Source organism: Orcinus orca, chromosome 6 (assembly GCF_937001465.1).
Source record: "Orcinus orca chromosome 6, mOrcOrc1.1, whole genome shotgun sequence".
In the NCBI taxonomy this organism is placed as follows: domain Eukaryota; kingdom Metazoa; phylum Chordata; class Mammalia; order Artiodactyla; family Delphinidae; genus Orcinus; species Orcinus orca.
This window is the reverse complement of record NC_064564.1, coordinates 38,259,838-38,283,775: the sequence shown is the minus strand read 5'-3', so window position 1 is coordinate 38,283,775 and position 23,938 is coordinate 38,259,838. Positions and strand designations below refer to the sequence as shown.

Below are 23,938 nucleotides of genomic sequence, written 5' to 3'. Positions count from 1 at the left end.
TTTTTTAATTTCCTCTTTGATTTCTTCAGTGATCACTTCGTTATTAAGTAGTGTATTGTTTAGCCTCCATGTGTTTGTAGTTTTTATAGATGTTTTCCTGTAATTGATATCTAGTCTCATAGCGTTGTGGTTGGAAAAGATACTTGATACAGTTTCAATTTTCTTAAATTTACCAAGGCTTGACTTGTGACCCAAGATATGATCTATCCTGGAGACTGTTCCATGAGCAGTTGAGAAAAATATGTATTCTGTTGTTTTTGGATGCAATGTCCTATAAATATTAATTAAGTCCATTTTGTTTATTGTATCATTTAAAGCTTGTGTTTCCTTATTTATTTTCATTTTGGATGATCTGTTCATTGTTGAAAGTGGGGTGTTAAAGTCCCCTACTATGAATGTGTTACTGTCGATTTCCCCTTTTATGGCTGTTAGTATTTTCCTCATGTATTGAGGTGCTCCTATGTTGGGTGCATAAATATTTCCAATTGTTATATCTTCTTCTTGGATCGATCCCTTGATCATTATGTAGTGTCCTTCTTTGACTCTTCTAATAGTCTTTATTTTAAAGTCTATTTTGTCTGATATGAGAATTGCTACTCCAGCTTTCTTTTGGTTTCCATTTGCATGAAATATCTTTTTCCATCCCCTTACTTTCAGTCTGTATGTGTCTCTAGGTCTGAAGTGGGTCTCTTGTAGACAGCAAGTATATGCGTCTTGTTTTTGTATCCATTCAGCCAATCTGTGCCTTTTGGTGGGAGCATTTAGTCCATTTACATTTAAGGTAATTATCGATATGTATGTTCCTATTCCCATTTTCTTAATTGTTTTGGGCTCGTTATTGTAGGTCTTTTCCTTCTCTTGTGTTTCTTGCCTAGAGAAGTTCCTTTAGCAGTTGTTGTAAAGCTGGTTTGGTGGTGCTGAACTCTCTCAGCTTTTGCTTGTCTGTAAAGGTTTTAATTTCTCCATCAAATCTGAATGAGATCCTTGCTGGGTAGAGTAATCTTGGTTGCAGGTTTTTCTCCTTCATCACTTTAAATATGTCCTGTCAGTCCCTTCAGGCTTGCAGAGTTTCTGCTGAAAGATCAGCTGTTAACCTCATGGGGATTCCCTTGTGTGTTGTTTGTTGTTTTTCCCTTGCTGCTTTTAATGTTTTCTTTGTATTTAATTTTTGACAGTTTGATTAATATGTGTCTTGGTGTGTTACTCCTTGGATTTTTCCTGTATGGGACTCTCTGTGCTTCCTGGACTTGATTAACTATTTCCTTTCCCATATTAGGGAAGTTTTCAACTATAATCTCTTTAAATATTTTCTCAGTCCCTTTCTTTTTCTCTTCTTCTTCTGGAACCCCTATAATTCATATGTTGGTGCGTTTAATTTGTCCCAGAGGTCTCTGAGACTGTCCTCAGTTGTTTTCATTCTTTTTTCTTTATTCTGCTCTGCAGTAGTTATTTCCACTATTTTATCTTCCAGGTCACTTATCCATTCTTCTGCCTCAGTTATTCTGCTATTGATCCCATCTAGAGTATTTTTCATTTCATTTATTGTGTTGTTCATCGTTGTTTTTTTCATCTTTAGTTCTTCTAGGTCCTTGTTAAATGTTTCTTGCATTTTGTCTATTCTATTTCCAAGATTTTGGATCATCTTTACTATCATTATTCTGAATTCCTTTTCAGGTAGACTGCCTATTTCCTCCTCATTTGTTAGGTGTGGTGGGTTTTATCTTGCTCCTTCATCTGCTGTGTGTTTTTCTGTCTTCTCATTTTGCTTATCTTACTGTGTTTGGGGTCTCCTTTTTTTAGGCTGCAGGTTCATAGTTCCCGTTGTTTTTGGTGACCGTCCCCAGTGGCTAAGGTTGGTTCAGTGGGTTGTGTAGGCTTCCTGGTGGAGGGGACTAGTGCCTGTGTTCTGGTGGATGAGGCTGGATGTTTTCTTTCTGGTGGGCAGTTCCACGTGTGGTGGTGTGTTTTGGGGTGTCTGTGGACTTATTATTATTTTAGGCAGCCTCTCTGCTAATGGGTGGGGTTGTGCTCCTGTCTTGCTAGTTGTTTGGCATAGGATGTCTAGCACTGTAGCTTGCTGGTCGTTGAGTGAAGCTGGGTGCTGGTGTTGAGATGGAGATCTCTGGGAGATTTTCGCGGTTTGATATTATGTGGAGCTGGGAGGTCTCTTGTGGACCAGTGTCCTGAAGTTGGCTCTCCCACCTCAGAGGAACAGCACTGACTCCTGGCTGCAGCACCAAGAGCCTTTCATCCACACGGCTCAGCATAAAAGGGAGAAAAAGTAGAAAGAAAGAAGTAGTAGAAGTAGAAAGAAAGAAAGAAAGAAAGAAAGAAAGAAAGAAAGAAAGGAGGGAGGGAGGGAGGGAGGAAGGAAGGAAGGAAGGAGGGAAGGAAGGAAAAAAAGAAGATAAAGTAAAATAAAATAAGATAAAATATAATAAGGTTATTAAAATAAAAAAATAATTATTAAGAGAAAAAAAAGAAAAAAAATTAAAAAAAAGAAAACGGACGGATAGAACCCTAGGACCAATGGTGGAAGCAAAGCTATACAGACAAAATCTCACACAGAAGCATACACATACACACTCACAAAAAGAGGAAAAGGGGAAGAAATAATCTTGCTCTCAAAGTCCACCTCCTTAATTTGGGATGATTGGTTGTCTATTCATGTATTCCACAGATGCAGGGTACATCAAGTTGATTGTGGAGCTTTAATCTGCTGCTTCTGAGGCTGCTGGGAGAGATTTCCCTTTCTCTTCTTTGTTCTCAGAGCTCCCAGGGGCTCAGCTTTGGATTTGGCCCCGCCTCTGCGTGTAGGTCGCCGGAGGGCGTCTGTTCTTCGCTCAGACAAGATAGGGTTAAAGGAGCCGCTGATTCGGGAGCTCTGGCTCACTCAGGCCGGGCGGGAGGGAGGGGCACGGAGTGCGGGGCGGGCCTGCGGCGGCGTGACGTTGCACCAGCCTGAGGCCATCGTGCGTTCTTCCGGCGGAAGTTGTCCCTGGATGCCGGGACCGTGGCAGTGGCGGGCTGCACAGGCTCCGTGGAAGAGGGTTGGGGAGAGTGAACTGTGCTCGCACACAGGCCCCTTGGTGGCGGCAGCAGCAGCCTTAGCGTCTCATGCCCGTCTGTGGAGTCCGCGCGTTTAGCCGCGGCTCGTGCCCGTCTCTGGAGCGCCTTTAAGCAGCGCTGTTAATCCCCTCTCCTCGCGCACCAGGAAACAAAGAGGGAAGAAAAAGTCTCTTGCCTCTTCGGCAGGCCCAGACTTTTCCCTGGACTCCTTCCCGGCTAGCCGTGGTGCACCAAACCCCTGCAGGCTGTGTTTACGCCGCCAACTCCAGTCCTCGCCTGGCGCTCCGACCGAAGCCCGAGCCTCAGCTCTAGGCCCCGCCCGCCCTAGCGGGTGAGCAGACAAGCCTCTCGGCCTGGTGAGTGCTGGTCGGCACCAATCCTCTGTGCGGGAATCTTACCGCTTTGCCCTTCGCAGCGCTGTTGCTGTGCTCTCCTCCGCGGCTCCGAAGCCTTCCCCCGGCGCCACCCGCAGTCTCCGCCTGTGAAGGGGCTCCCTAGTGTGTGGAAACGTTTCCTCCTTCGCTCACTGTCTTTTAATTGAAATTGCCCACCTGGTCTCAGGACTTAATGAAGCTCAAGTTCTTTATGTCTCGTCACAGAAAGAATTCAGTGAGAGACAAAATGATAGGTAAGCAGTGGATTTATTTAGAGAGATACACATTCCATAGACAGAATGTAGTCCATCTCAGAAGGCGAGAGTGGCCCTGAAATATGGGGTGGTTAGTTTTTGTGGGCTGGGTAATTTCATAGGCTAACAAGTGGGAGGATTATTCCAACCATTTCGGAGGAGAGGTGGGGATTTCCAGGAATTGGGCCACATTTTGGCCTTTTATGGTCGGCCTCGGAACTGTCATCGCACCTGTGGGTGTGTCATTTAGCATATGCTAATGTATTACAACGAGCATATAATGAGGTCTACTGGAGGTTGAATCTTCTGCCATATTGCTTAGTTAGTTAATAATTATTTTTTAGTTCTAACCACTTTTTGTCATATCTTCAATGGCTATGTCATTCTTTTAAAGGCTGTGTCCTGCCCCCTTCCCTCCTGTCTCACAGCTGCCTTCTTCAGATGGGGACCTGACAGACTGGCCCAGATTCCCGTAGCTGACAGCCAGCCGTATGTTGAGTCTTCTCTGTGGAAACACCAGTCTCTCAGAAAGAAGGGCATGAAGCTCCAGGTGAGCCAGAAGGTCATTTAGCCTAAACCTCACAAGTGAAGGGTGTTATTTTTAAAATACAAAGTAGTTTCATTGGTTTATTAAAAATTACAATGCTTATTGAAAATTCTATGCAATACAACAAATAACAAAAAAGGTAAAAACCCAAAAAACACGTCACACCCCCAAATCTCACCATCTATATGCAGGGATCACCAAACTTTCTGCAGATATGTAGATGGTAAATATTTTCACTTTTGGAGGCCCAATGGTCTCTGTTATTACAACTGAATTCTGCCCTTGTAGCAGAAAAGCAGCCATAGATAACATGTAAATGAAGAGGTGTGACTATGTTCCAATAAAACTTTATTTAGGGCCAGATTTGGCCTTGTAGGCTGTGGTTTGCTAATCCCTAATCTAGAATAACCCTCATTTGTATTAGGTACACATCACTTCCCAAATGTATATATATTTTCCTTCTTACATGTGTCTTTGTGAATATATCCATAGAGGAAAAGGGAGAGAACTAATTTTATATAAATGAAAGCACTTTCATAAAAATGAAAGCTATATTTAAAACATATTAAGTTCAATTTTACTTGAATTTAACAGAAGAAGTGAAGGGAAACAGCAGGAACTGCTGAACATCAGACACACGTTTCTTCACCACATGTGATAATAGTTCCTAAAATAGTGCTTCTGAAATTAAGGGGAAAAAAAAAGATGAAAAGGTTGGGGATCCTTTTGCTTTTTTAAATTTCAGTTTTCAGTTTTGGATGGAGCAGTGGACTCCCTACTGTGACCCATGAGGAAAGGTGCATTCTTCTACTTCTCCTGCTGCTCTGAGTTCTCATTACTTATTTGATTGTTTTAAATTGTCAAAGCTGATGATTTACATCCTGTTCTGTAACCACAATTACCTTGGTCTTTAGTCTTAGATGCTTAAATAGATGGGCTAATGCTTACCACTAATTTTTTTTTGATCAAGGTTTCTCCACGTCTGTGTCTTTTTTTTTAAATGTTGTTCTTTCTTTTATTGAGTTGGATTTATTTATAAGTAATATTTTTCAAGAAGAACTTATAGGAATTTTATTCCCCAGTTCACCCCTTAGCATCATAGTCGAAGGGCAAATTGTCTAGTTGCAAAGTTCCCGGGTTACACTTTCTGTCAAGTGTTGTATAATTTTAAAATCACAGCTTCTCCACTCTTTTGTCTGATTGTATTTTGTGGTCCAGAATCCCACTTTTTCCTCCCCGCTGTGCTGTTGGGTGCTACATTTCTTCTGTTATTTTCTGTTGGAAAACATGTATCTCTGTGTTCATGCTGGAGGATTATTTGGCTGTATCTGTCACACTTGTGGTAATCTCTCCAGGCCTGAGAATATTATAGGCATTGCTCCTTGGCTTCTGGCATTGAATATTGTTTTTTGGAAGCCTGAGCACAGCTTTGTTCACATCCCTTTGGGTATCTCCCTCCCCATGCCTGAAGGAATCCTTCTTTACTGTTGGAATTAATATCTTCTTGAGAATGTCACAGTATCCTGTCAGTTGTGTGCCCCCTTTGAACTTCAGGTTTAGTTCTTCTTTTGTGTTGTGAAAATTTTTTTCTATTTTGTTTTTTACTATCTTCTCTGTTGCCTTTATTGAATTCTTTATCTTATGGACATCAATTATTGTCTTTGTTCCTGTGTATCCTCTCAATTGCTTTTACACTTTTGCTTTCATTTGCTATTGAAGGAAACCAGAATATGTCACCCCAAAATATGCCTCTTTGACATAAAAATTATTTTGAGATGAAAGCAATCGAGAAGTAGTAAATGCAGAAGAAGCTTCCCCTTTTCTGCCTAAAGGTGGGAAATAAAGTCTCCTATAACTGGAGACAGAAACTTAGCCCAGAGACCAACCTGAGGATCCTGCAGACAAACCTTGGTAAACTAACTTTTATCTTCCTAGTTAAGGAAGAGAAGGACTAACTAGCCCTAGTTAGACTACTCCTAGCTCAAATCCCTTTCTCTTGTCAATTCTTCACAAATGTATTGTTTCTTTGTCTAGAAGACATAAAAGCTTCCTGCTTTGGTTATTTCTTTGGGTCTCTTGTGAAGTCTCCCATGTACATGTAAAAATTCAATAAAACTTGTATGCTTTTCTCTTGTTAATCTGTCTTTGTCAGTTTAATTTTCAGACCCAGCCAGGGACCTAAGAGGGTCGAGGAAAACTTTCTACCCTTCTATACTGTGATTAACCCAAGCCTTCATTCTATGTCAGCAATTTGTCAGTCTATGCCAATAATTCCATGTCAGTCACTGTTTCTGCTTACTATTTCTATAATGATGTTATTTTGATCCCTACTTTGTTTCCTTAGTTCCACAATCTCCCTTTTCATTTCACTCCACTACCTCTTCATTTTCACTTTGAATTAGTGCTTTACTGAATTCATGTTCTTCTTATATTCTTTTGTAGCAAGAAGCACTCACAGGGAATTTGTCTTGTCTTCTGTGGATTATATTCTTTCCTTCTTTCTGATTATACCCTTTATTTGCCTCTCCCCTCCCTTTCTTACTTCCTCCTTGTCTCTATTTCTCCCTCTTAATTTCTTTGTTTTTTCTTGTGCTTTAGTGTTTGCTTGGCTGCCATACCATTTCTTTTGATCTTGATCTAGCTTGCACAGCTCTGCCCACTTTCTTGTCCATATAATGTATTATACATGAATTCTCCCTAACTCTCTATTTATCTAACACCTATTTGTCTTTCTGACTTGCAGTCTGAAGACTGAATATTGTTTTCCATGTACTCTTGTTACTTTGACATTACCAGGACATGTGAAGTTGTGTGTCAACTGAAAAAAAATGCACAACCTAAAAGTTGAGAATTATGTTTTATTTGTGGACTTTCTGAGGACTTCACCCTGTGGAGGGGAGGTGGGTGGCAGGCAGCCTCTCAGCCCTGAGGGATGCTCTGAGGAGCTAAGGGAGGAACCAGGATACATAGGAGTTTTTGCAACAAAACCCAGGTAGTCGGAACATCAAAAGATTACTGTTAATTAAAGAAAACCGGACATCTCAAGTTAATGAATTTAGTGCTTTTCTGTGTATGGGGAGATGAAAGAGTCTGGGCTCATTGACATCATTCCTTTGATATGCACCTTAACTGTCTAAGGCCAGTATCCTGTGCTTTCCCATCCTGAATCCCCTCGGGGTGCACACGTGGGGGCAACTACAGTGGCTGATGGCCTGGTGGTGAGTAGCCTATTTGTCTCCATCCCGAGTTCCCTCAGGGCTCACCAGCTGGGCAGCTGTAGTAGCTGATGACTTGATGGCTGCAACATGGGTTGTTTGCTGATGTGGCAGGTGGCATTCTTTGTCCACAGGTGTATGGCTGGGGCTGTGGAGGAATGTTCTGCTGGGGCAGTGAGTCCTTTCTTGGAGCCCTGGGCTTGTCCTACACCAGGGTCTACTCTGCCTACGTCTGTTCTACTCCCAAGGAACATGGAAGCCCCAGGCTTTAGAGTTCCCTTAATTTAGCTCTGGTGATTTTCTTGCCTCTTCTGAGATCCTGACCTCTTGTAATGGGAGGTAAATGCTTCTCCTCTGGAGGATTTCCTCCCTGCATTTTCCTGGGCTGCCTGTACATCTACTCAATATGCTTCTCTCCAAATTAGTGTGTATACAGTACACATTGGAGGATTTTGTCTACACATCTTCATCCCTCAGGATTGTTTCTAAGAGAGGGGGATTAAGTTAGGAGCCTATAATAGTATTTTCTTGTGCAATAAACAACTGTAAAATCTCAGTGCCTTACAAAACAAATGCTTATTTTCATGCTCAGGAGTCTGCCAGTAGCTCTGGTTTGTCTGATCTAGGCTGGGTTTGGCTGCATTGACTGGACTCCATGCTCCCTGTCTGCTTCAGAGATGCTCCGTATCTTCACTCTGGGGAGCAAGATGGAAAGGGGCTGCTACCTGGTGGGATCACAGCCTAAAAAGCTAAGTCGAGTCACACAAGCACATTTAAAGCCTCTGTTTGCATCATGACTGCTAACATATCCTATGGCCAAATCTAACCCCAGTGGGCAGTCAGCAGCATCACACGGCAAAGGACAAGGATGGAAAAGTCTGTAAATGGGAGGAAGTAGAGAACTGGGAATTTTTTCCCCAATCTATCCAAGAGACCCCCCCCCCCACCAAGTCTATTGAGAATCTCCCATTTCTTTCATTTGCTGCCACTTTTCAAATTTAGGACAAAAAGTTACATCACCTTTCCTTGATTAGAATTTGGGTAAAATTTTTTTTAATTAAAAATTATTTTATTTTATTAATTTTTTCTATCTTATTTTATTAAGAATTAGAGGAGGACAGATCTTTGATGCAGCCTCATTCTGACATCTGTAAGGGTTATCTGAGCTTCTTTAGAAAGTAAACTCTGATTTTTAATTACAATAGCCTCTCTATTGAAAACCTGACTCCCTTCTGCTCTAATTGGGTCTCTAGTTCTGTGCTTCTCTCTGCGGGGGCTTGACCCACACTAAATCGTTTTGGTTTTGGCTTTTTTGGTTTCCTCTAGACATTTTCTCTGTTTGGCTATAGTCTTTACATTTTAACACTAACACTGGGCACCTGCAGGGTATAAATAAATTAGATTGTAGTTAAAGGGGAAATAAAGTGAAAGTAATGGCTTTTAAAACTTTTTATTTAATAATGAGTCACTAGAAAGTTTATTAAAAGTTCTGTTTGCAGAGTCAACTTACCAATACTGGTTATCAGGCCCTAAACTGGACTTTTCCACTGGTGGAACCTCAAGATCTAGGGTCGGAGTTGTTGACAGGCCTGGCATAAGGGAGCTGGAAGGATATGGTACACATATATTTAATATGTAGTATATCAAAGAAGGATATAGCACGTCCAGAAGGTCTAGAGAATCTCGTTCAAAATCTCCAGAGAACAATCCCCTAGTGGCCTGCCAGTGTGGGAGACGGTGGTACCCTGATGGAATTGCATGGTAGCTCTGGAAGCTTTGCGTTCAGGTTTGACCCACTTCCCTGTTTTCGGACCCATGATTCGTTGGGCCTGTATCCAGTCTCTCCCAAGGCATGCATTTCTACTGCTCTTTGGAGTCTCCCTCTCTAGGCACTTGGTCTTCATCCTTTACAGCTACATTAACTCCTCTTCTACTTCCCATTTCCCCAAAATATTGGTCTTGTGACTTGATAGTGAAAAACATTCCTCGAATTCCTTAAATTTTTTGCATTTCAGTGGCATTTCAGAAGAGAGCAGAGGTAAATGCATTTATTCAGGCCACGATATTTAACCAGGCCATTCCTCTTATGTCCCTCCTTCCTTTTAATCACATCATAACTGTCCTTTACATTCCATTTGAAATCTTCCTCTTTCATCTCCTTTTTTCAGAAACTTTGATTAAGCACCAAATATGGGCCAGCTGCTGTGTTGGACACTGAGGTCACACAGATAGAGACATGCAGCGCCTATTCTTTTTTTTTAATTAAAAAAATTATTTATTTATTTACTTTTGGCTGAGTTAGGTCTTCGTTGCTGTGCGCCGACTTTGTCTATTTGTGGCGAGTGGGGGCTACTCTTCGTTGCAGTGTGTGGGCTTCTTACTGCGGTGGCTTCTCTTGCTGCGGAGCAAGGGCTCTAGGTGCCTGGGCTTCAGTAGTTGTGGCTCCCGGGCTCTAGAGCGCAGGCTCAGTAGTTGTGGTGCAGGGGCTTAGTTGCTCCGCGGCATGTGGAATCTTCCCGGACCAGGGCTTGAACCCGTATCCACTGCCAGCGCCTGTGTTGGCAGGCGGATTCTTAACCACTGTGCCACCAGGGAAGCCCCAGCTCCTATTCTTGAGTCTAGTTTTCTGTTTAATTGGGAGACCTTCCAGTGACTAAGCATTTTTTAGCCAGTGAGAATGGGATTAATTGAGGTAAGTGCATGAGAGCTTAGGAGGAGTGCCTAAGTCGGCCTGGAAGAGGCAGAGAGACTTCCTGAAGGAGGTAGCATTTGGATGCACCTTAAGAAGATATTTTAGTCCGAGGGACCAGAATGAGTTAACAACAGGACAGTGAGAGAAAGCATGAATACCGATTGGACTGGCTCAGGGTCATAGAATGTGAAAGTCATTTCCTTCCTTTACACTCCCACTGTCATTTTTAAATTTATTGCTTTACCATTTTTATGTGTGAAACCCAAATATTGCCAAGTCCTCTGGTCTCTGTTTCTTTAATATTCAAGCACAATCCTCCAAATACAGTTTCCAACATTTATATATCTTGGAGGAAAAAGGGCTCTGTTTGTCTCGCTGATCCCAAGCATTGACCCAGTCCCTTTCTTTTTTTTGTCCCCAAGCACTCTATAGAGGACTCTCGTGTGTTACAGACTTACACTGAAGGCTTAAGAAAAATAGATGGGGAAGACAGCTCAGTCTATAAACCCAGAACAAGTCTTCTTTTTCCAGGGGCCTCTGCCTGCTGCCATGTTGCTGGGGGTCATTCTCCCTTTTGTGTCACTTCTCTCCATATTTTTTCTTCCCTTAATTCCAAGTATCCCCTAAATTTCCTTTGCGCTTCTAGGGGAAACCACCCAAATTCCTGTTAATTTATTAGACAGCTTTTTCAATTTTCCTAGTTGCAATTAATTGTTTCCGCCTGTGGGTTTCTGTAGGATTGTCTTCCTCAATTAAGCAAATGTCACCCACCACTTTTTAGCTCTGAACTTGCCAGGCTTCCCCATCAGATATAAGCCCCCTGAGGTTGGGGACCTTGACTCATTCATGTTTATCTAATAAAGTATAATGTTTCACTCATAGTAATTATTCAAATAAATCATTCTACATGCGTTGCCAAAACCCCGGGGCTTTGCAAACATGAGATTGCATTTATCCCTGCATGGTGGGAGATCCCTGCATTCTTCAGCTGTTTCTAATTGAGATTCTTCCAGTTGCTGATGAATCAGGAGGTAAACGGAGCATGAGATCTGAGGCTTAGCACTCTGCAGGACAGTGTTGGAATCTTGTGTCTCCTTTTCCTATAGAACCACAGTAGTCACAGGATGTGGGGTAAAGATCTGCCCTCCCCACCCACCAGGGATGACATCAGCACTGGGCAGGAAACCCCATTTGTCCAGGCCTGCAGAGGTCAGTGACCTCAAGTGGGATGGTGTTGGAGTTTTGGGTGCTTTCGGGACCCTGGTAAAGGGGCAGCTGGTAACTGGTGTAGATGGTCTTTTCCTCAGGGGACTAAGAGGTTACAGGATACCTCTGCCCTGTTTCTCTGTGATATTTTGTTCTCACCAATGACCTGAGAAACTTAAAAAAAAATCTTCCTTCATTATTCATTGATCACTGGCTCTAGGATTTAGTTTGTCCAGATCTACAGAGGATCCTTTAGTCAACTGGGGTTGGCCAGTGGTTCTTCCTATGAAGGACACTAATGACAGTTTCTGGTCATAAGTCCTGAAAAGTGACGTGGAAAGTGGAGTGTTCTCATTGTATATCTTATTGGTGAGTTTTCAAATCAATAACCACCCATCCCAGTAATAATGATTGTTTGTAGACATTCTTCTGTTGGAAATAAGCTAAGCTTTATGTTACCCTTTTTCTTCCAATTAGAAGCCTTAAGAATTTTGAAAATTCTTTCAAAAAAGACTTTCTTAGAAATAGAAAAATAACTGTTTGATAAATGCTTGAATCTCAAGCAGTATGAAACTTCTGGGTTATTTTCTTTCTTCCCTACAGGATATATGTTAACTTCTGAGTAGGGTTTTAGATTTCAAAAATCTTAATTTTTTTTCCCTTCAAAGGGGAGAAAATTCAGCCACATATTATGCAGATTTCTGAGAGCAAGTTGGAGATGTGCTTGGCAACTGGTCATTCTCGTGGGAAGTAGCCCCACATGTCTGACCTGGTCCTAGGCTGACATCTAGCAGAAGGTCCTTAGGAGTCCCGAGTAGTTCTGTTGCAAATGTAAGAGTGTGGGGTGAAGTTCCAGAAGCACCAGCTCAGCGCTGGTGCAGTCAGGCCTGTCCCAGTGTGTCCTGGAGCTGCGCCTGGGTTTCCCACGATTCTTTGGATTGAGGAAGCTGATTTGGGTTCCCCAGATGTGCTCAGCTTTGGAGGGAGAAAACAAGTTTCTGGATGAAATGCCACCCTTTCTTGTGTCTTGTGAGTGACACAAATCCATGTTGGCTTACAATCCAATCAAGTGACAAGGCAATTTTTTTCTAACTGGAACTATTAAAGAAAAAAATAATGATGCTCATTAAAGATGTTAAGGCAGGCTTACTTCAGGACCATCGCAATAGGTACAGGGACTCACTGCAATGGGATTTCACAGTCGGGGAGAGACATTAGGCTCATCTCTGAGTACAGTCTGGACAAGTGGGAATTCATAGCTAAGGAGCAGGGTAGAGGTCAGTGCATGGAATACTAAGAGGAAACATTAAGGGTAAGGGGAATTCTGGCTAAACTGACCTAACAGGATTCTTTGCTGAAGACAGGCCAGGGTGAGCAGACATCACCTGGAGGATGGTGGAGGGGGATCAGATATTGAGGGTGGGGGGAGGTCCTGGGTAAACTCTTTAGCAGTGTTCTTTCTAAAACTAGATTTTTACAAGGAGGTGCACATATGGACCCAGGAGAAGGTTCAGGAGCCTGACTAAAGTTTGGCCAAGCGAAGAATCTTTTTCAGAAGCTGCCTTGAAAATTATAGCCATCTTCACACAACTCTAAGTTCCTCTTCTATGAAATACTAGTGTGTAAAATTTACCATGGAATGACCGTGAGATCCACTTGTAAGATGAGTGACTTGTGAGTCTTTTGTTTTGAGATAATTAGCAGTAGTAGGAATAGGGAAGGTAGGAAGGGGGTGTGCATTAGTCAGGGCTTTCCAGAGACATAGAACTGGTTTGCTCTTTCTCTGCCTCTCTGTCTCTGTCTTTGTCTATGTCTCTTCTCTGGGAGCCTTCTCAAATTGGTTCATGCAGTTGTGGGGTAAGGACTGGTAAGTTTGAAATCTGAAATCTGCAGTCCATGCCGGCAGCTTAGAAAATCAGGCAGAAGCTGACGGTAATGTCTTCTTCTCTGGGAAACCTTAGTTTTCGCTCTCAAGGCCTTCAACTGATTGGATGAGGCCCCCCCCACATTATTGTGGGTGGTCTTTTTTACTTAAGTCTACTGATTACAGATGTCTACAAAATCATCTTCACAGCAACACCTAGATTGGCGTTTAAATGAGTAACTGGGTACCATAGCCCAGCCAAGTTGCCATATAAAACTAACCATCACAGGAAGTAAAGCTGGAGTGTTTGCAGTGAGGCAGAAGGAAACTGAGGGAAAGGAAAGCTGGGTCTCAAGTTGGACTATTCTGGTATGGCAAGGAGGTAGGAGGGGGAAGGAGTATACTGACATCAGGGCCATAATTCTGGGATGCACAAGTCAATTAGGTGTTATAAGATGTTCTCTACTGAAAATGAATCCCTGCATCTGGGGGACCAAGCAGTAAGTCATTTGGGTGGGGTGAGGGATTGCGGCAGCCACATTTCTGAGTTGTGAAATCTGAATGGTTGAAAGGCATTTCGCTGGAAAAACGAAAGACAGGAAAAGCCGCCTCTTAGCTTGTAGTTTACCTGTAAAGATAAAGTGGATTCACTAGCATCCCTTTGAAACTTGAGGAAAGGAGATCTTAATGAATATCTTAATGGAATCAAGAGAAAGGCAATGAAGGGTAACTGTATAGAGGCCGTTATTACTAATTTAAGGTGTGTAAAAATGTCATTATTGACTGCAATATGCTGGCTTTATCATTGTTTGTTAGTAAATACAAAAATATTTAATAAAGATTCCCTCCACCTATTCCTTCAGCCCTGATTTTCTTGTAAGGTTACTGTTACAGCTGGGAATTCTCCTGCCAGGAAGACTTTTCAGGGACCCAGCCATCTAGATTTGGGAGGGATTCTGCTATTGGCTCCTATATATAAAAGCAGAAGCATTAAATTCTTCATCGTGTATATGATACAGTAAGTCTAATGGGATAGTGGGAAAGATTTATGCTTCAGTTATTAATATTTGCACTATCGATACATTTAACAAAGCTCATTCCTCTTCAATAAAAGACAGCCATTAACCTCTTCTAAACTAAATGTTATCAAGTTGGGTAGTTTAATTGATTCTTCAGTGGTTGCATAATGTTGAAACTTTTCCTGTCTTCCTGCTCAGTGCCTCCCCTCCCCAAGTGTGGAAACATTTGGTTTTCTTGTCTAATGAAAAGGAGAAAAATAGAATGTCTTCTTTCTTCATCTTCTTCTGTAATCCTTTTTTTTTTTTTTTTTTGCGGTACGCAGGCCTTCACTGTTGTGGCCTCTCCCATTGCGGAGCACAGGCTTTGGACGTGCAGGCTCAGCGGCCATGGCTCATGGGCCCAGCCGCTCCGCGGCATGTGGGATTGTCCCGGAACGGGGCATGAACCTGTGTCCCCTGTATTGGTAGGCGGACTCTCAACCACTGTGCCACCAGGGAAGCCCCTGTAATCCTTCTTGAAAATGACCTTTAAGTCAGAAAACATCACATACTTGGCTATAGATAGTCACCAAGACTTTAGTTTTTGTATTTGTAATGGACATCAAATACTGGTGGGGCCTCATAAAATCCGTAAGCTGCCTTGTAAAACTGTCCAGGTTTCTGTTTGGATACAGGATCTGACGGTTTTAGGAGCATATGTGATTTTTGTAAACTTTTATTCTGGTTAAAAATTTAAAAGGGTTAAATTTAAAATTAAATTTAAAAAGGTTAAAAATTTAAAAGACTTGTAATGTCTTTAGCATTACCTTAAGCTATAGTAGGCCTATAAAACAGTCATTGAGATGCTATTAAAAGTATATGAGTGATAAAACAGCTACAATAAGAAAAGCTTTAAAAGAGTACCTTGGTCTTGGTAGCTCCCTTCCCACCCTTTTGCAGAAGGGCTTCTGGGGCCCTGTGGTGGGAGTGGTTTGGCTGTACTCTGGCTACGTCCTGGGCAGTTAAATATTATTTGGGAGTCAGGGAAACTGTACCTCCTCTTTCTTTTTCTTATTAGGAGTAAAGGGACATTTTATGGGTTGTAAATGGCAACAAACCACAATGCAATAATATTCCTAGGAAATCACCTCAGGCTATTTTATTTATATGAGATATTTATAAGGACACAAGTTTTATGAAGTTGTTTTATTGATAAAAGTCAAAGGCACTAGTAGCCCAGGGCCATGTGGGTTGTGATGGAACAACTCTGGGGTTTTGGAGCAAAAGCAATTCTGGGTTTGAATCTAGGTCCTGCTCTTTAGGAGCTTTGCAACCTTGGGCAAATTGCTTAAGTGCGTTGAGTCTTAGTTCCTCCTTTTATAAAATGGAATTAATAATAATACTTATAACAAAGAGTTACTGAGAGAATTCTAGAGATAACTCATACCAAGTATAGAGAACATCACTGGTAACCTATCTGTTGTTTGATTATGTTAGTTCCTTTTTCCCTTCTGCTGTTTTGAGGTTATTAGTGATCTAATATGATGTCTATGATCTTTACTTGGTATTACCACCTACTAGACATCTCTTTTTATAGCTATGAAATGGGCTGACATTTGAGATCACAATGAAAAAATGTCCTTCAGTGGTGTTAGGAAGTTCAAGAAAGTTGCATTGATCAAGAGTCTTGAGATCCTTAGAAGAATTCTACCAAACCAGCTCCTTCCGCTTTCTTTATTTTAATGTATATAAAACAAACTATTTTATTGAAAGTTAGTATATATTCAGAAAAGTGCACAAACTACAAGTATATAGCACAATAAATGTTCACAATGTGAATAATTCTGATAAAATTACCACTAAGGTAAAGATATAGATCTCTACCAGCACCTCCAAAAATGCCTTCATGACACTTCCAATTACTTCCACTTTCTTCTCCCCCTAAATAATTATGAACCTGACTTCTCACACCCATTAATTAGCTTTGCCTGCTTCTGAAACTTATATACATTGAAATATATTGTTTTGTGACTGGCTTCTTTCACTCAACATTTTTTGTGAGATTCATCTATGTTGTTGCCTATGGCAGTTCTTCATTCATATTTCTGCATATGAATGATGGAATACATTATTTATATATCTGCTGTTGTTAGATATTTTGATAGTTTCTAGTTTTGCCTATTAAGAATAGTGCTGCTATGAACATTTTGGTATATCTCTTTTGGTGAACGTATATATGCGTTTCTGTTGGGAAAACACCTTGGAGTGGAATTGCTTTCTCACCAGGTATGCATATATTTAATTTTAGTAGACTGCTAAACAGTTTTCCAAAGTGGTTTCACCATATGATGTACCACACTTGTACCCCTACAGGTGATGTCTGAGAGTTCCAGTTGCCACATTTGGTACAGTCAATCTTTTTGATTTTAACTTCCCTGATATGTCGGGTGGTGGTAACTTACTGTGATTTTGATTTGCGGTTACCTGATGACTAACAACCTTGAACATCTTTTAATTTGTCTATTGCCCATTTAGATTTCTCTCTTTTTCTCTTCTTCGTCTCTCCCTTCTTCCCTGTCTCCTTTCCTTCTGTACTCCTTGGCCACCCATATTTCAGGTTTGTGCTGCTGCTCTGTAAGTCTACATATTAGTCTGAACTTGGGCTACTCATTAACATTGAAAAGAACTGACTCGAAGAGGGCAACCCAGCACTAGTGGGAAAGCACATATCTGGGATCAACTTTCAGGTATTCTGCCTGTCCTTGTGACCTTGGTTGTTGTTGCATTATGTCTTGCGTGTCTCTCTCTGTCTCTCTCTGTCTCTCTCTCTCTCTCTCTTTCTCTTTCTCTCTTTCTCTCTCCTTTTTTTTTTATTTCTTAGTAAAATAAAGATATTTACATGATTTATAAGGGCACTTTCATCTCTGGCATTTTGTGATTGCACATATTTTGGCAGAACATTTACCATGTTCTCATTGCCTTTTGAAATTTCGCCCTAAAGTGATCTGGAATAGTGATTGTAAAAAATGAACCCAAGAGTCATTGTAGTGTGGGTATAACTTGTCCCTTAATCTTACTGACCAAGGGACCTGGGGGAAATAGGACATGGCAGAACTGAGGAACTTACGGTTTTTAGGAAAATGGAGAAATCTCTTGGTGACAATATGAATCAGAAGCCATATGGGCTGAGGTAAAAATTGGAAGTCCCTAAAGGTGGTCATAGTTCAAACCTTTCTTGAGAATCGTGATTGTGTTTATTCAAGATGTACTGAGATTTTGAACTAGCTGTTTGGCTCCAGCCTCTTCCTTGCCTTCCCCGTCTGTTCACAGCGGGATTGGAGACCCTCAGCCAAACATGCCACGTAAAGTCGCCTGTGATCCAGCAGAGGACTGAGGGATCGGTGATGGGTGGGGGGGGGTCACTGGGTGGCTCCAAGTCTCCCCCCTCCTCCAGGCACGCCCACTATGATCCTTCCACTAAAGGGAGCCACCAGGGAACTTAGACTGAATTCAATCACTGCCTGACAGAGCAGAATTTTCTCAGATGGATTTTTAAAAAATACATAAGCTTTGTGGTTTTTGTTTTGTTACTTACAAATATTTTATTTTATATCAAATTCTAAGACCACAGAAAAATGTTAACAGCATCATTATTCTATGCAATCAATTTTAAAGATACATATAAACAGACTGTACATCTATAGTGATTAATTTAACCAGTTCCCTGTGTAGACATTTAAATTGTTTAGTTTTCCTGTATCAGAAACTATAAACACCCTTTAAGCTAATTCTGTATGCATGAGTCTAATTTTTAAAAACTTTTATTATGGAAAATTTCAAACATACACCAAAGTGGAAGGGGTAGTGTAATTAATCCCCATGAATCCATCAATTAGCTTCAAGAATTATGAGCACATGGCCAATCTCATCTCATCTGTATCATTCTGTTGTCCCGTCTCCATTTTTTTGAGCAAATCTCAGACATCATATCATTTTATCCTTAGATAATTCAGTGTGTACTTCTAAATGATAAGAACTCTATAAAAATTGTGGTTGTCTTTCATGTTTAAGCCATATGTGTACTGTAGAAAAAACTGGGGAGACTAAGTAAGTATATTAGCTTTCTATTGCTGTGTAGCAACTTCCTACAAACTTAGTGGGTTAAAACATGTATTTGTTAGCTCACCATTTCCATAGGTCGAATTCAGGCATGGCTGAGATGAATCTCTGCTTCAGGGTCTCACCAGGCTTTAGTCAAGGTGTTGGCTAGTGCTGTAGTCTTACCCTGTGCTCAGGGTCCTCTTTTTTTTTTTTTTTTTTTGCGGTAAGCGGGCCACTCACTGTTGCGGCCTCTTCCGTTGCGGAGCACAGGCTCCGGACGCACAGCCTCAGCCGCCATGGCTCATGGGCCCAGCCACTCCGCGGCATGTGGGATCTTCCCGGACCGGGGCACAAACCCGTGTCCCCTGCATCGGCAGGCGGACTCTCAACCACTGTGCCACCAGGAAGCCCCAGGGTCCTCTTTTAAGCTCATCTGGTTGTTGGAAGAAATCAGTTCCTTGGGGTTGCAGGACTGAGGCCCTCTGATCCTAGAGGCCATTCAAAGCTCCCTGACACATGGCCCTCTCCAGAGGCCCCCTCGCAGCATGCAGGCTGCTTCTTCAAGCCAGCATGGAAGAGAAGTCTCTCATGGTAGACCAGTCCTTCTTTTTCGCACTTTCACTTGATTAAGTCAGGCTCATCCAGGATAATCTTTCTTTTGATGAAATAAAAATCTACCAATTTGGCAAAATTCCTTCATTTTTGCCATATTGTATTGGTTAGAAGCCAGTCACAGGTCCTGCCCATACCAAAGGGATGGAGACTATATAAAGGCATGAACAATAACCAAGAAGGAAACAATACCTGGTATTCTATCCTATTGCTAATTCACAGCAGGAGTTGGCAAATATTTTCTGTAAAGAGTTAGATGGTAAATATTTTAGCCTTTGTAGGTCAAATGGCCTTTGTTGCAACCATTCGACTATTCAGGCAAGTTGCCACAGAGAGTATGTAAATGAATAAATAAAACTATTTACAAAGACAAGTGGCAAGTCACATTTGGTCAGGGGGCTGGTGTTTGCTGACCCCTGACTTAGGGTATATGATGTTCTAATATACTTTTCTGTCTTTAAAAATACACACCCATGAACAATGCCACTGTACTATGATATTGTTGAATAATCTGCTGAGTTGTGATCACGTCTTATGTGATCTAGATTGGGGTTGACATATACACACTACTATATATAAAACATAACTAATAAGAACCTACTGTATAGGACAGGGAATGCTATTCAATGTTCTGTAATGACCTATATGGGAAAAGAATCTAAAAAAGAGTGGTTATATGTATATGTATAACTGACACTTTGCTGTACAGCAGAAACTAACACAACATTGTAAATCAACTATACTCCAATAAAAATTAATTAAAAAAAAGAAATAGTCATCTAAAAATCTGTTCATACATTTCTTATAGAGTCACCTTGAGGACATTAGTCTTTACATGTCTCAATAATTCCTACCATGAAGCTCCATGTGAAGGTCTTTCTTTGGAACTTAGAGGCAACAGAAGTTTTGTTCCTCCTGACTAATTCTTTTTTCCTATTACAAATGTTATGTAATTCACCACATTGCCCTCTTTGTTTAGGCTTCCAGGAAGCTCAGAGTTTAAGTTGAAATGCAATTGCTGAAACTCTAAAGACCTGACAGATTGCATACTGGGCTTATCTGCCCAAGGCATTGATATTTTATCCTTATTTTAGTTTCCTGCATTTCTCTATTTCACTATTATTTCATTGTGTAAGCTTCTTTGTGGAATAACATTGAGTAAAAATATGAACTTCTAGTCCTTAGATTCAAAGGAACTACTAAATTTATATTAATAATAGGTCCGAATTAGAAACAACCCAAATATCCATCAAGAGGAGAGTGAATAAATTGTGGTACCATCATATGACGGAATTTTACACAGCAACAAAAAAGACCACACTACTGATACATGCTACAGCATGGAAGGACCCCTCAGACATGGGGCTGAGTGGAAGAGGCCAGGCATAAAATAGTATGTACTGTGTAATTACATTTATACCAAGTCCAAGGACAGTCAACGTGAATGGAGTTGATGGAGGTCAGAAAGGGATTGTTGTGGGCAGGAGCGATTTTCTGGGAAATGGCAAGAGGAAATCTTATGGGGTGCTAGAAATGTTCTAGATCTTGAACTGAGCTATTGTTATTGAGTGTCTGGACCAGTAGAAAATCATCAGGGTATAGGTTTAGGATTAATATACTTTATTCACTTCACTGTGTGTATATCCAGCTTCCCCCCGAAAACAGAACTTCTAATAATACAGCTTCTTGCTTATTTCTCTTCCATGTTTATGCCCAGGTGTCTGTTGGAAAAGAACTTTAAAGTTGATCTCAAAGTTTTCCATAACTTTTTCATTTTCAAAACTTCATAGGTTAGTAGAAATTGTACACTTTTATTATACCACCTCTCTCAAATGCATAGCTGGAAAAATAGGTAAAGACAGCTTCTCAACCACAAAGGCAGGTGAGTAGTCTGTGACTGTACTGTTGATCTAACCCATAAAGTGGCTGAGAGGGTGTGCGGGGCCTGGAATCTGGCCCTGGGCTACTGGCCAATCTCAGTATCTAAGGGTGGTGTCTGCCTACAGTGGCACCTTTTCTAATTTGTACAATTTTTCTAATTTGCACTTAGCACAGGTCGGTAGCAGCTCTACACAAAGATAATACTTATGGTGTAATGTTAAATTTTTAGGATTAAGAGTATATTTGGTGATCTTTAAAATAGAAACCAGTTTCTGCCTGCGTTTTTGCAACCCAAGGAATGTTTTATAGAATAGAATAGCAAGAATCAATATCAATTCCCTCTCCTTACTTTTCACGTGTACATTCTCCTTAAGGATGTTAAGAATACAACCCCTAGTTGGCCTAATGATGGCTTAACGGGGCAGAGCCATATGGCGTTTGGGAGAGAGTGAATTTTTGCTGACGTAAGAGATCCATACTTTTAGCTGAGGCCCCTGAGAAAGACTGAGCTCATCTTGACTTTTAAAGAGGTCAGGGTGGCCATTACTCAGAGGAAAGCATGTGAGCAAAAGATGGGAGGAAGCATCTAATCAAATCTATCCCAGCTGAAAGACCAATGTCCAGGAAAGGACACAACAACAAAAACCAAAAGCAGATTGAGATCTAAAAAGACACTTAGCATTTTTAAATGCTAAGATATAAATTTCAGGTTACATAATCAACCATATATATAGATACTATCAAGACCCGTCTCTTCCCCAACTAAACTAAAGCAAAATGATAATGAAATATTAATACATACTGATGCTCAAGTTATGTTGGCCTTTTCTCATTATATATGAGATAAACTAGAATTATAGGTAGGTGTGAAGTTTCCTGCATCACAATAAAAGAAATGGTAAGAGTGTAAAAAATGCCAAACAATACATTTCAGTAAGTCCAATTAATGATTGCTCATATGACTTTAGTGTTAGGTTAAAAAAATCTGATACCTATTTTGGGCACTTCAGATCTATTTAGATATATATAATTTGCATTTTAACCTATACTTTTCTAGACTAATTGCTGTTATTGCTTGTAAGACTCTTGTTGGAGGGAGTTGTCTTTGTAATTCTGTTAACTCAATCCTTTTGGAGTAATGGGGAAAGAAGTCTCTGCTAAAAATTCCAGATGTTAGGATCACTTCCTTTGCCAAAACAATTTGAAGACACTTCCACTTACAGAGAACCTGTTTGCTTTTTGCCCATTGAACACCCCCGCAGATATGTTGATGAACTGGGTCAAGTTTCCTTTGGTTGAAAGTAACAGAGACCCCCTTCAAATCAACTTAAGCAGAAAAAGGGGTTTACTGACCGGCAGTGGATTCCAGATCCAGATTTCTGGGAGAGACCCAGCTTGGGCCAGGTACCCAGCCCTGAACCCATTCACTGTGGCTGGGTGGTAGAGTCACACAGTCCTAACGTGGTCATGGGGTCCACTCAATTCTCAGCAGGTCAGAGATAGGCTACTGCTGAGTAGATACCCCCAGAGCTGTTCACACTGGTTCACAAGAGCTGTCCATGCACTCAATCCACCCTCCCACCACAGCAAGTATAAAGCCGACCAGTGTATCTATTGGCCTATTGCTTCTTTTTTTTTTTTTTTAACATCTTTATTGGAGTATAATTGCTTTACAATGGTGTGTTAGTTTCTGCTGTATAACAAAGTGAATCAGCTATATGTATACATATATCCCCATATCCCCTCCCTTTTGCGTCTCCCTCCCACCCTCCCTATCCCACCCCTCTAGGTGGTCACAAAGCACCGAGCTGATCTCCCTGTGCTATGCGGCTGCTTCCCACTAGCTAGCTATTTTACATTTGGTTGAAGTGACATTGGGCACAGCTCCTGATGGTGCTGGGGCTTCCAGATTTCTCCTTTGTTTCTTCATCACAGAAGCTCTAGGCTCTGCCTCAGGCATGGTGGAGTTACTGAGCAGGAAGTCACAGGCTAAGTGGATGGCCAGTCCCAGGCTGAAACCCCTTGAGATTTTTGAAAGCATTTGTTTTTCCTTGCCTATGTGGATATCTTTATCTGAAAATAATTTTCCTTCCTTAAATTTTAAATCTTGCCAGGAGTGGTGAGATTTTGTGTTTATATCTGAATTCAGTCTTTGTGGGCCAAGAATTTAAAAAAGTGTTTTAAATTGAATGAAGGGATGACATGGCTCTTGAAAGCAGCCTGATTTGTATTTAGACTGGCTGGCTTGGGCTCCTGGGAATTTCCAGCTCCCATTTTTCATTTCTAAGAAAGCTTGATCCTTGACAATGACATTGACAGGGGCTCTTTTTTTTTTTTTTTTAATTCACGATTTTGGTTTATTTTGTTGAACTTGTAAGAGAACTCCTGGGACAAGATTGCCTTGACGTGTAGAGTTTAGAGGCTTTCTAAACTCTTGATTTCTACTTTCAGGTCTTAAAAAGGAATTTGCATTTTCACAGCACTCTTGCTCATCTTGCCCACAGGACTTCCCTGGTTAATGTTTGTAAGACTCAACTGGCACTGGTTTGCCTTAGCCCACTTATTGAATGCCGACAGCTTGCCAGGCATCGTACTAGATACACAAATGAGTGAGAGTCCCTGGACGTGAAAGCCTCACGTGGGAGCTGAATATGTAAACACATAACTGCCTTGCACTATGAGAAGAATACGCGACGTACTCTGAGGCTGTGGTAGTAACACAAAGGAGGGAGGGTCCACTTGGCATGCAGGGTCATGGAAAGCCTCATAGAGGATATGGCCTCATCTCCTCTCTTGTCCATCTCAACCCATATAATCACCAACTGTGATTCCAACCTCCCTTTTCTTCATCTTGTGTTGGGCTCTAGCCCTGGAAACTCTCCTCTGTGGCTTGGTGCCAAGAGCCCCTTCTGCTGTGATTGCTCCAGAGGGCAGACTGATGGGGAGGGCTCTGCTGTCCTCAGTTCTGGTTGGGGAAGTCCAAGGCCCAGCCCTCGCCTGCATGCTTCCCCTGCATCCTAGAGCTCTAGTCTGTAGACGGGGTGAGGCAATTGATCAGGCCCAACTCACTCATATTCAGCTGAGGAGACAAATGAAAACAACCAACACAGCAAAAATACCTCCAC

The 23,938-nt window shown here is 41.3% G+C and overlaps 1 long non-coding RNA gene across 1 annotated transcript in view; it reads left to right on the top strand.

Annotated features, from left to right (window-relative positions):
* LOC117198592 (uncharacterized) overlaps positions 1-23,938 on the top strand; it is a 342,215-nt gene that overhangs the window by 247,733 nt on the left and 70,544 nt on the right. The window contains exon 3 of the long non-coding RNA XR_007478232.1: positions 4,126-4,247. This is a non-coding gene — a long non-coding RNA (uncharacterized LOC117198592). The remainder of the gene's footprint in view (positions 1-4,125; positions 4,248-23,938) is intronic.